Source organism: Mustela lutreola, chromosome 4 (genome assembly GCF_030435805.1).
Source record: "Mustela lutreola isolate mMusLut2 chromosome 4, mMusLut2.pri, whole genome shotgun sequence".
Classification (NCBI taxonomy): domain Eukaryota; kingdom Metazoa; phylum Chordata; class Mammalia; order Carnivora; family Mustelidae; genus Mustela; species Mustela lutreola.
The window spans coordinates 131,454,102-131,466,129 of NC_081293.1; positions in this window are offsets into that span (position 1 = coordinate 131,454,102).

Sequence of the window (12,028 nt, forward strand, 5' to 3'; positions counted from 1 at the left end):
ATTATTTTGAAATTAATTTTTCTAAATATGCACCTACCATCAGAACACCTAAAGATACTAAGCAAATACTAGTAGATCTGAAGGGAGAAATAATACAATGATAGTAAGGGACTTCAACACATCACTTTCAACAATTGACAGATCATACAGAGCATATGCTATATACTACCCAGCCATTTCTGAGAAGAAAATCCTGCCTTTGTGACAACATGGATGGCCCTGGAAGACATTATGCTAGGAGAAATAAACCAGAAAGAGAAACTCAAGTACTATATGATCTCACCTTTGTGTGGAATCTAAAAACAAAACAAAACAAAGTTAAACTCATAAAACAGTGGATGTCAGAGGCTGGAGGAGGAAGGGATGGACAGAGGTAGGTCAAAGAGTATAAATTTGTGGTTCTGTAGGAGGAATAAGCTAGAGATCTAATGTACGAGCATGACAACTGTATCTAATAATACTGTGTTAAACACTGGAAATATGCTGAGAGTAGATTTTAATTACATTTATCACACACAATAAATGGTAACCATGAAAAGATGCTATGTTATTAGCTTGACTATCATAATCATTTCACTATGTATATATACATCAACTCATCATGTTGATCACTTTAAATATATACAATATTTATTTATTTATTTACTTGAGAGAGAGAGAGAGAGAGAGAGATCATAAGTAGGCAGATAGGGGCCGGGGAGCAGGCTCCCTGCTGAGCAGAGAGCCCAGTGTGGGGCTCGATCCCAGGACTCTGAGATCATGACCAGAGCCAAAGGCAGAGAACCCACTGAGCTACCCAGGTGCCCCTACAGCTTTTATTTAAAATGATGCATTTGAAAACTTGTAAGCTACAGTGTCAACAATACTTGGAGAGAATTTATGGTCTAAATGCTTTTATAAATTTAGAAGAATAACTGAAAAGCCATTCAACTGAATGAACTAAATGTCAATTTAGTTGAATAAATAAATTTATTCTCTGAATAAATTCAGAGAAGAATAGAATAAACCCGAAGGAAGTAGAGTAAAGAGAAAATAAAGATTAGAGTAGAAATCTATAAAAAGAAAAGTTACAATAGAATCAAAAGAAGCCCAAAAGTAGTTCTTGATAAAGTCTAATAAAATTGGCACATCTGTGGAAAGAGTAACCAAAAAATATAAATGACACAGCTAACCAGTATCACATGCTGCAAAAATTCCAAGGGTTAGAGGATATTGCAAACAACTTTAAAAACAAATTTGAAGACCGAGGATGAACTGAAAACATTCCTTGAAAAACAGAACTTACCAAAACTGACCAAAGAAGAAATGGAGAAGTTCCCACTTCCCTTTGTGATATCATAGGTCACAGCAGGGCACCAACACTCCCACTGCAAAAACTAGAAAAAATCAGATAAATTACTTATTTTTGAAGTTATCATAAGTTGTAGCTGGACTTGATGACAAGGACTGCATGAGCTAAAATTCCAGGGAGGGGAGATCTCCTCCTAGATAAGCTTCAGAGCTTTTGTTGACTCTGGGCTAGTGTTCAGGACTGGACTTGGCATACTGGGAGAGAGAGAAACCAGTGGGGGTTAGACAGTCACACGAGTGGATATAATGGATTGGAATCTAAAAGTGCTCCAGAATCTTTAATTACTATGGGAATGCAGAGTAAAACTATAATGAGGTAATACCACATACCCAGAAGAATAGCTGAAATTATAGACTGACAGTACCAAATGTTGGTGACAATATGAGTCAGTGGAACTGTCACATTGCTGGTGGGAATATAAATTGTTTCAGCCAATCTGGGAAATGAGTTGGCAGTTTTAATAAAGTTAAATGTACACTGACCCTATCTGCAATGTATCCTGACCCTACCAGCAATTAAAAAGAAAAAGGTTAGAGCACTACAACATCTCACACAAATGATGTTGAGCGAAAGAAGCCAGTAACAATAGAAAACATACTGTAGGACTCCAGTTATATGAAGATCAAGAATAGGCAAAATAAGTCTATTGTAGCAGAAATCAGAATAGTGGCTACCTATTAGGAGGGAGATACTTTCTGGGAAGGGACACAAGGAAAATTGATATAAAAATATTTGTCTTGATCGGGTCAACACTCATGAAGACATACAAGTTTTGTAGAGCAGTACCCTTCAGATTTGTTCTTTTCATACACATTATACTTCATTGCAATAATACCTCCAAAATACATGATAAAATAAACAGCTGAATAAATTACAAGAGATGTTTGCATAGAAAAAAAAATGCTTGTGTATTAGCAATCAAGGATCATGATTAATGCAATTCTGGGCATCTGAAGGTTAAAGGTTTCCCTGGAGATTTGTAATCGCAGCCTCAGATTATACGCAGATATAATTGCAGAAAGATTTTGGTTTCACATGCCACTGTTGATTCATACCAGTCTTACAGTTGTCTTTTTACCCAGCCCTCCTCCAGTTGCTCTATCTAAGTCGTTTTCATGGGTCCATCTGCGAAGTGCCTTCTCCTCCAGCCCATCAAGCACAGCTCACTTCAGTTGCACTCACACCACTCACGGTAACACCTAAACCAGGGGCCTGACCCCTCTGCTGCCTGATCAGGCTCCTCTTGACCCATCCCACCAGTGCACATCTCATGGAGTTTCCCCAAGTTTCTTGCACGAGAAATAATATGAGCTCAGCCCTTATGCAGGAGCAGCATACCACCCACATGGAAAAATAAAAAGCCAGGTTCTCAAATAAGGGTTGGGCGATGGGGAGCTAGGCCTGAATGTTTGGTTGGGAATGTGAGCAAATGAAAAAGGAATGGCTTTCTACAATTTTCTCTACCAGATTAAGGATCTTTATATTCTGATCGAGCAGCTTTCACGCTCACGCTGCTTCCCCTATAGCCTTTGTCAGAGTCTTGATAGCCGTATGTTTCAATAATTTAACTTTTCAAAAAATTGTTTTCAAAAAAATTGTTGACCCTAGAAGAATGGCTGCTTTCTAACATCTGGGTTTTCTCCATTTATGCCACAGTTCATAGGTATTTCACAGAGTCGTGATCTCTTTATCCCCTCCCTTGTCCCAAAAGGAGTTTTTATGTAATTTAGGAAGTCATATGGGATTGCGCATATATGAAAACCCTTGGGTAATGAGATCAGGGGAAAGCTAAAGGGGGAAAGTAGGAAAGGAAAGAAAGCCATGGAGTAAAGTGAGTGCCTAAAATAACTGTTTTCAATTCTATATACTTTACTAGAAGGGGACTGAAATCTTGGGTCTGAACTCAGCAAACAGTATCAAAACAGGAAACAAAATTTGTTACACAACTGAACCCACATACATTTCTTAATTCTAGTGTTATTTGTAGGGTTTGCTGGCTTTTCTAAAGACAGTTGTAGATTGGGCCTTTATTCAGAAATGTAATCTTTTCACCCCCTTGCATTACCTTGTTCCTTGCTTTGGGGGAAGTTAGGCAGAAACCTAGGATTTTTATTTTATTTTATTTTTTTTAAGCCGGAAAGAGGAAGCTGCCATAATTTCAAGGACTTGCTGTGGTAATCTGTCTGTCTCTGCTTCTGCCTGTCTGTCCTTCTCTATATATTGTCTGATCCTAACATCTGAGAAGCTATTGGGGAGTTTTATTTTCTGGTAGCTGCCTACTCCTTAGAGTAGATGGTGGAAGATACATTTGATCAATGTGAAGTACATCTTTAAATTTTCATCATATGTTTTTTTCTGAAGATGCTGTTAATCCTTGGGAGATTTCATCAATAAAAGTGTCTCTAGTTTTCAATGACATCTTTTATGGAATGTTATGACTCATTTTTCAGCTAATGCAAAACAGACTCCTGTCACAGTAATGAATAGTCTAGAATTTCGAGGCTTAAAATACTATTTTTTGTTTTGGGTTGTCTTTCAATCTTCTAGTTGAGAAGTGAACACCTTCATATTCAATGAAATGCTATAATAATAACAATAATATTAATAGTAGACATTATACTCATCCAAATCGTCATTAATTTCTTCTGCATACATAAGGGGAAAACTATGTATGTCAGTGCAGAAAACATACCACATCTGTGTTTTCTTCCTCCTACAATGTTAGAGGAAAATATTTTCTTCATTTGAGTTTCTGCGAAAGTTTATTTATCCTCTGCTCCTACGTCAGTTGGCTTAGAAACTAGAGGGTGTGTCTCAGAAGTGAGTGTGCTGAAAACTGGCAGGGGAGGGAAAGGAAGCCTGCATCTGATTTCAGTTTTGGTTTCCTAGATCTGAGTTTACGGAAGTGACTTTTCTCTATGAAATGCTTTTTTAGTAAGTCATTAATTACTCTGTCACAGTCCGGTCTGTTTGGTCAACATCCTAAAGTTTAAAAATCTGTTCTTTGTGTGAGAGTTCTCAGGATCACAGAGAGCCATATTGCCTTGCCTGCAGACAAACTCCCAGACATTCTGAGTGGATCCCTTTGCAGATGGTGATTTTCCTTGCTGTTGGGAGCCTGCAGAGCTCTGGGTAGGGAACAGTAGATGTTGGTTTATCATTGGCCTTCCAGACTGGACTCATCATTCATCTCCATTTTCAAGTGTAAAGGAATGTAAATGTAGAGGCTTTTGGGGACTCTTCGAGGTCCATGTACGTGCTGGAGGCCTCTGGGTTAGTTCTGTTGGGCAGACCAGGGTCAGATGTCCACACTGCAGGGATTTCTCTCTCTCTCTCTCTCTCTCTTTTTTTTTTTTTAAGATTTTATTTATTTGACAGACAGAGATCCACAGGTAGGCAGAGAGGCAAGCAGAAAGAGAGGAGGAAGCAGGCTCCCTGCCGAGCACAGAGACCGATGCCAGGCTCGATCCCAGGACCCTGGGATCATGACCCGAGCCGAAGGCAGAGGCTTTAACCCACTGAGCCACCCAGGCGCCCCGGGATTTCTCTTTTTAAGGTCAGTCTCAGGCCAGGTAGAGAATGGCCTGAGAGAGAGTGATAAAACTAGTCAGCGTTTTAAAGACTAACATCAGGTGCTAGTGTTTATTGAGAATAGTCTTTTGATTTCCACCTTCCACTGTTGATTCATACTGGTTTTATATGGTTTTTAAACATTTATCTTGCACTTACTATGTACCAGGTACTGTTCCAGGTGTTTTATATTACCTTATTCGCTGTAACAGTTCTCTGAGGTAGGAGCTACTTTTATCTCCATTTTAGAGCAGAGGAAACTGAGGCGCGGGGATGTTAAGTAATGTGATTCTCTCTCTCTCTCTATATATATATATGTTTAAATGTTTATCTATTTGTGTATGTATATACACATATATTTATATTTATGTATCCTATGGGTTCTGTTTCTCTGAAGAACCCTAATACAATCAAAATTATAAAAATTAACATCTGCTCTGCTCTCCATACTGAGGTTTATTCCAGTAGCTTATTTAGTGGCTCAGGCTCCCTGTGAGGCCAGATCGTAGACCTTCATTACGAGTGAGCCACTTCTTCTGTCCTGTGATCTCTTTCCCGATGCTGCCTCTCTGACCACCAGACCAGTTCTCAATTTCTTTTTCTTTTTTATTTTTTTTAAAGATTTTATTTATTTATTTGACACAGAAAGAGAGAGCACAAGCAGGGGGGTAGCAGGCAGAGGGAGAGGGAGAAGCAGGCTCCCCAAAGAGCAGGGGGAGTCGGATGTAGGACTCCATCCCAGGACCCCAGGATCATGACCTGAGCCGAAGGCAGTCTTGTAACCAACTGATCCACCCCAGGTGCCCCAACTAGTTCTCAATTTCTTAAAAATTCCATTAGCACCATTAGTGCCCCTTTAAGGAACAATCTAGTGGTTCCCCTACTCCCTTGAAATTTTAATGCTACAGATACACTATATATCTGTGCTTTATACATATGAAAGGGCAACAACATATGTCACCAGAGAATAGCAAATTAAAACAAGATACCACTACACATTATTAAAATGGCCAAAATCCAGAACACTGAAAACACCAAATGATGACAAGTATGTGTGGCAATGGGAAATCTCATTCATTGCTGGTGGGAAAGCAAACTGGTACAGACACTTGGGAAGGCAGTTTCGTGGTTTCTTACAAAACTAAATGTACTCTTAACCATAAAACCCAGTAATTGTACTTCTCAGTATTTAGCCAGAAAAGTTGAAAACTTATGTCCACACAAAACCTGCACACTGATGTGTATAGCAGCTTTATTTATAAGTGCCCAAATCTGGGAGCAACCAAGGTGTCCTTCAGTAGGTGAATGAAGTAATAAATAAAATGTGGTGCAGCCAGACCACGAGACATTATTCAGTACTGAGAAAAATTGATCTGTCAAGCCATGAAAAGACATGGAAGGATACCAAGTGCATATTATTAAGTGGAAGAAGCCAATCTGAAAAGGCTGCTTACTATATGATTCCAATTATATGGTATTCTGGAAAAGACGGAACTATGTACAGCAAAAAGCTGTTCCCAGGAGTTAGGGGGAAAGGGAAGGATGTATTGATGGAACACAGAGGATTTTTAAGATAATGAGATTATCCTGTGTGATACTATAATGGTGGATGCCCGTCTGTACATACACCAAACCCATGAATATACAACACTGACAGTGAACCCTAATGTAAAATATGGACATTGGGTGTTGATAATGTGCCGTGGATGTTCCTCAGCTATAACAAGCATGCTGCTCTGGTGCTGGATGTTGATAATGGAGAAGGTTGTGTGTGGGGGTGGTGGGGGTGGGCAGACAGAGGGTATATGAAATCTCTGTACCTGCCTTTCAGTTTTGCTGTGGATATAAAACTGCTCTAAGAAGTAAGTATTTCCTTTATTATGACTGAGTGATATTCCTGTGTGTGTGTGTGTGTGTGTGTGTGTGTGTGTACATGACGTCTCCTTTATCCATTTGTCTATTGATGGACATTTGGCTGTTTCCACATCTTGGCTATTATAAATAATGCTGCCATAAACATAGGAGTGCATATGTCTTTTTGAATTTGTGTTTCTGTTTTCTTTGGGAAGATACCCAGTAGTGGAATTATTGGATCATATCATATTTATATTTTTAATTTTTTGATTAAACTTTATATTATTTTCCACAGTAGCTGTACTAATTTACATTCCACCAACATGTGGGTTCTTTTTTTCCCCCACATTCTTGTCAACACTTGTTGTTTCTCGTGTTTTTGGTACTAGCAGTTCTCACGGGTGTAAGGGGATTCTCACTATGGTTTGATTTGCGTTTCCCTGATGACTAGTGATGTTGAGTATCTTTTCATGTGTCTGTTGGCCCTCTGTATGACTTTTTTGGAAAAATGTCTGTTCAAGTCCTCTGCCCATTTTTCAATAAACAAACAAAAAGCAGAGTCAGACTTATAAATACAGAGAACAAACTGATGGTTGCCAAAGGCGGGGTGGGGTGGGGGTGAGAGAATGTGAAAATGGGCAAAGGGGTGTGGGAGATCAGGCTTCAATTATGGAATTAATAAGTCACTGGAATAAAAGGCAGAACATAGAGAATGTAGTCAGTGGTATTATAATAGCATTCATTGCATGGTAGCAGATGGTGGCTCTGCTTGTGAGTATGGCATAAGCTATAGTTGTTGAATCACTATGCTGTATACCTGAAACTAATGTAACACTGTGTGTCAACTATATTTAAAAAATAGTGGGATCCCTGGGTGGCTCAGACGGTTAATCCTCTGCCTTTGGCTCAGGTCATGATCTCAGGGTCCTGGGATTGAGCCCCACATTGGGCTCTCTGCTCGGCAGGAGACCTGTTTCCCCTTCTCTCTCTGCCTGCCTTTCTGCCTACTTGTAGTCTCTCTGTCAAATACATAAAATCTTTTTTTAAAAAGTCTATGAAGAAAGGTACAATATTTTTTTGCTCCCAAGAACCAATTTTAACCCCCTTGAAGGTAATGGTACCCCAGTTGAGAATGGATGATCTAGACTTGCATATATCAACTGTTGGGATTTCTTATTATTTCGCCCACCCTGTTGGCTCAGTCCTGCTATTGCATATAAATTTCTTTTGGGAAATTGTTTCCTGAAACAATCCTGCAGAATATGGAAACCAGTGATAAAAGACATGTTCAACTTTTAATGTTTGTGTGACCTGTCCTTGGGCTTCCAGGGAAGCTATACTTTAACATTTACCAAGGTTGGGATGACCCAGCAAAGCCTCAAAGCATGGGCTCTTAATTCTGCCCCCAGCACACATTGAACATCTGCTTTATTAAAGAAAATAACCAAAAAGGATTATTCTGAAAACAAAAGATAAGAAAAAGGAATAAACATCCCTCCTTCCCATAAGATTAAATTCATACAGCTCTGAATATGCTAGAAACTTCAGATATGAACTGCAACTTTCTGAAATGTCCTTTTCTTATTATTTGCAACCTTTAATGTAAAAATGTATGTAACCTACACCAAATGTTCCCTTACCAGAGCACTCTCCTCTTTTAAAAAAATTTTTTTTAAAGTTTAAATTCAATTAATTAACATATAATGTATTATAAGTTTCAGAAGTAGTGATTCACCAGTCTCATGTAACACCCAGGGCTCATTACATCACATTCCCTCCTTAATGTCCATCACCCAGTTACCCCATCCCTCCACCCCCTTACTCTCCAGCAGCCCTCAGTTTGTTTCCTATGATTCAGAGTCTCTTAGTCTCTTAGAGTCTCCTTCTCTGATTTCATAGAACATTTCTGTATTAGCATGCCCCTCCCCAGTTACTACTAACCCCCTGCAGAAGAAACCACTCTTCTGATTTTTTTTTTCCCCACCATAGTTTAGTTTCCAGGTGTTCATATACATGGAAGCACATAGTATGACTTCTGTGACTGGCTTCTTTTACTCAATATAATGTTCCTGTGATTGGGCTTACTATTGCATGAATCAGTAGTTTGCTTCTTTTTACTGTTGAGTATTATTGTGTTTTATCAATATATCACAATTTGTTTATCCAATTGTCTTTAAATAGACATTTGAATTATTTCCATTTTTGGCAGTCATGCATAAACAAGCTGTGACTATTTTTGTATGAGTCTCTTTGTGGATGTTTCTTCCTTCTCTTATGTAAATACTTTGGCATGGGATTGCTGGACAAAATAGGCAAAGGTTTAACTTTATAAGAAACTGTCAAGCCTTTGTCTAAATTTGTACCAGGAACAAGACTCTTTAAGACATGGTTTCTTTGTGTCAGTCTTTTGTATAAGTCAAAATGAACTGAGGTCATCTCACCTGACAAATTTAGAAATAAAGAAATAATGATATTCGGCACATCTACACCAAGAGTCTAAAGCTGCCAAACATCACAATTTTACCCCACCACATCTGTGAGTAACAGATGTTTTAGTTAATTGGTACTCATAATACCTGGCCTGGTGTTAGAATTGTCTCTTACATTCTTACCATCTTACGAGTAGTAAGATCCGGCACCCAGTAGCAAATGTTTATATTTTTACAGTATCTGTAGTGAACATCATTTCAGAACTCCCAGGATGAGCCAGTGAAACGAATGTGCTTTAAACATGTTGAGTGGGCAGTTAGAAATTTAATATAATTGGTTGAAAGAACAAGGTAAAGTGATGTTATGAAGGTCATATATGGCATCCTTATATGACTATATATATATATATATATATATATATATATATATATATATATATATCCTTATATGATCTTTATATGCTTGGTATCCTACCAAGCAGATATTATTCCTTTACACACAGTTGATACTTTTTAAATAATAGCAGACGACATGGATAGTGCCCATTCATTCTCTATCTATTACTAATTAGTCTTTCTAGATGGAACTATAAATTGTATGCCATGACTCATTTGTAATGCTTTCCACTTTTCTAAGACTGTAAGAACAAGTTGAATTTCCTGGTAGCTATTTATGGCCAAGAGACACCTTCAGTCTTTCAGACACATGAGGCTCCTTGAGGAGCTGACTCCTTTTGGGAACTGGCTTGTGCCCTGTGAGAGTCAGAACTCCCAAGAGTCATTGGGAACTGTCCACCTTGCCAACTTTGCCAACTGTCCACCTTGGAAGCCATGGGAACAGGCATTTTTGGACAACAGAGTCTTTATTTTACATAATGTTAAAAGAAAAAAAAATTAGTTAGACCAGAGCATATAGGTATGGTTTTATTTGTCCAAAGGTTACTCAGCTTTAAGCAGAAAACTTCAACCTGTGACATTGCTTTAAAAATTTCCTCCTGCTTATAACATTTCTCTTTGTTAAGAGTCAGTTTGGTAACTTTAAGTACTATTCACATGATTATAAATCCCATGTTGGTTGTGTATTTCATAGCATAGGTGTTTCCAAGCTAATATACCAGTAATCCCTTCAGAGTGATACCAAGCTTAGTGCAAGTTTAATTTTCTCTAATCCAGCCTCTTTGTTTATCAAGTCATGTGTCCTGAGGAAATATGAAAAGTATTGCTTTTCATATTATTGCTTTCCATGTTACTGGAGAATAGAATGATTGTACCCCAAGGGATTTGGTGATCTGAAGGGTCAGCATTTATTGGCCCCTCGTGAGATAGTGTAGTGTGGCTTCACAGTGCTCAGTACAAGCCAAGCCAACCATGTTTAAAGACATTCTGCCTCTCAGATTACTCATATGTTTTTGATACTCAGGAATAGTATTTTCTCTCTCAAATAAAAATGAAAAAATAAAACATTTTAAATAGTCCAGGAGCACCTGGGTGGCTCGGTTGTTAAGCATCTGCCTTCAGCTCAGGTCAGGATCCCAGGGTCCTGGGATCAAGCCCCACACAGTTCTCCCTGCTCAGCAGGAAACCTGCTTCTCCCTCTCCCACTCACCCTACTTGTGTTCCCTCTCTTGCTTTGTCTCTGTCAAATGAATAAATAAAATCTTTTTAAAAATCCCAACATTTTAAATAGTCTGAAGAAACATCTGATGTATAATTTTTTTTTTCGTTCATACTTAACCTGGGTATGGGTAATGAACTATAGGCTTTTTTTTTCTGTTTTGTTTTCATCTAACTACTCAGTTCTTTGTTCCCAATGTGACAGCCTTTCCACTATTGGGGAAATGTTTTTATTTAAAATTATATCAACTAATATCCTGCAACGTACCTACTTGTGAAGGTGAGTATTGGAAAAGAGGTAAACAATACAATGTGAAAATACACGGGTTTTATGATTAGGGGAAAGGGCTCAGATTAGAGTGTCCTTGGATAAGCTCCATTAACCAAAGACAGACACAGAGTGACAAAGATGGCTAGTATTTAAACTCAAGATGGGCTGGGGCCTCTGGGTGGCTCAATCTATTAAGCACCTAACTCTTGGTTTTGGCTCAGGTCATGATCTCAGGGTTGTGAGATCAAGTCCTGCATTGGGATTCATGCTGGGTATGGAACCTGCTTAAGATTCTCTCTCCCTGAAGATATTTGAAAATGACATATCAGAAAAAGGGCTGGTATCCAAAATCTATAAAGAACTTATCAAACTCAACACCCAAAGAACAAATAATCCAATCAAGAAATGGGCAGAAGACATGAACAGACACTTATGCAAAGAAGACATCCAGATGGCCAACAGACACATGAAAAAGTGCTCCACATCACTTGGCATCAGGGAAATACAAATCAAAACCACAGTGAGATACCACCTCACACCGGTCAGAATGGCTAAAATTAACAAGTCAGGAAATGACAGATGCTGGTGAGGATGCGAGAAAGGGAAACCCTCCTACACTGTTAATGGGAATGCAAGCTGGTGCAACCACTCTGGAAAACAGTATGAAGGTTCCTCAAAAAGTTGAAATAGAGCTACCCTATGACCCAGCAATTGCACTACTGGGTATTTACCCTAAAGATACAAATGTAGTGATCCGAAGGGGCACGTGCACCTGAATGTTTACAGCAGCAATGTCCACAATAGCCAAACTATGGAAAGAACCTAGATGTCCATCAACAGAAGAATGGATAAAGAAGAAGTGGTGTATATACACCACTTTTTTATATATATAATGGAATACTATGCAGCCATCAAAAGAAATGAAATCTTGCCATTCAC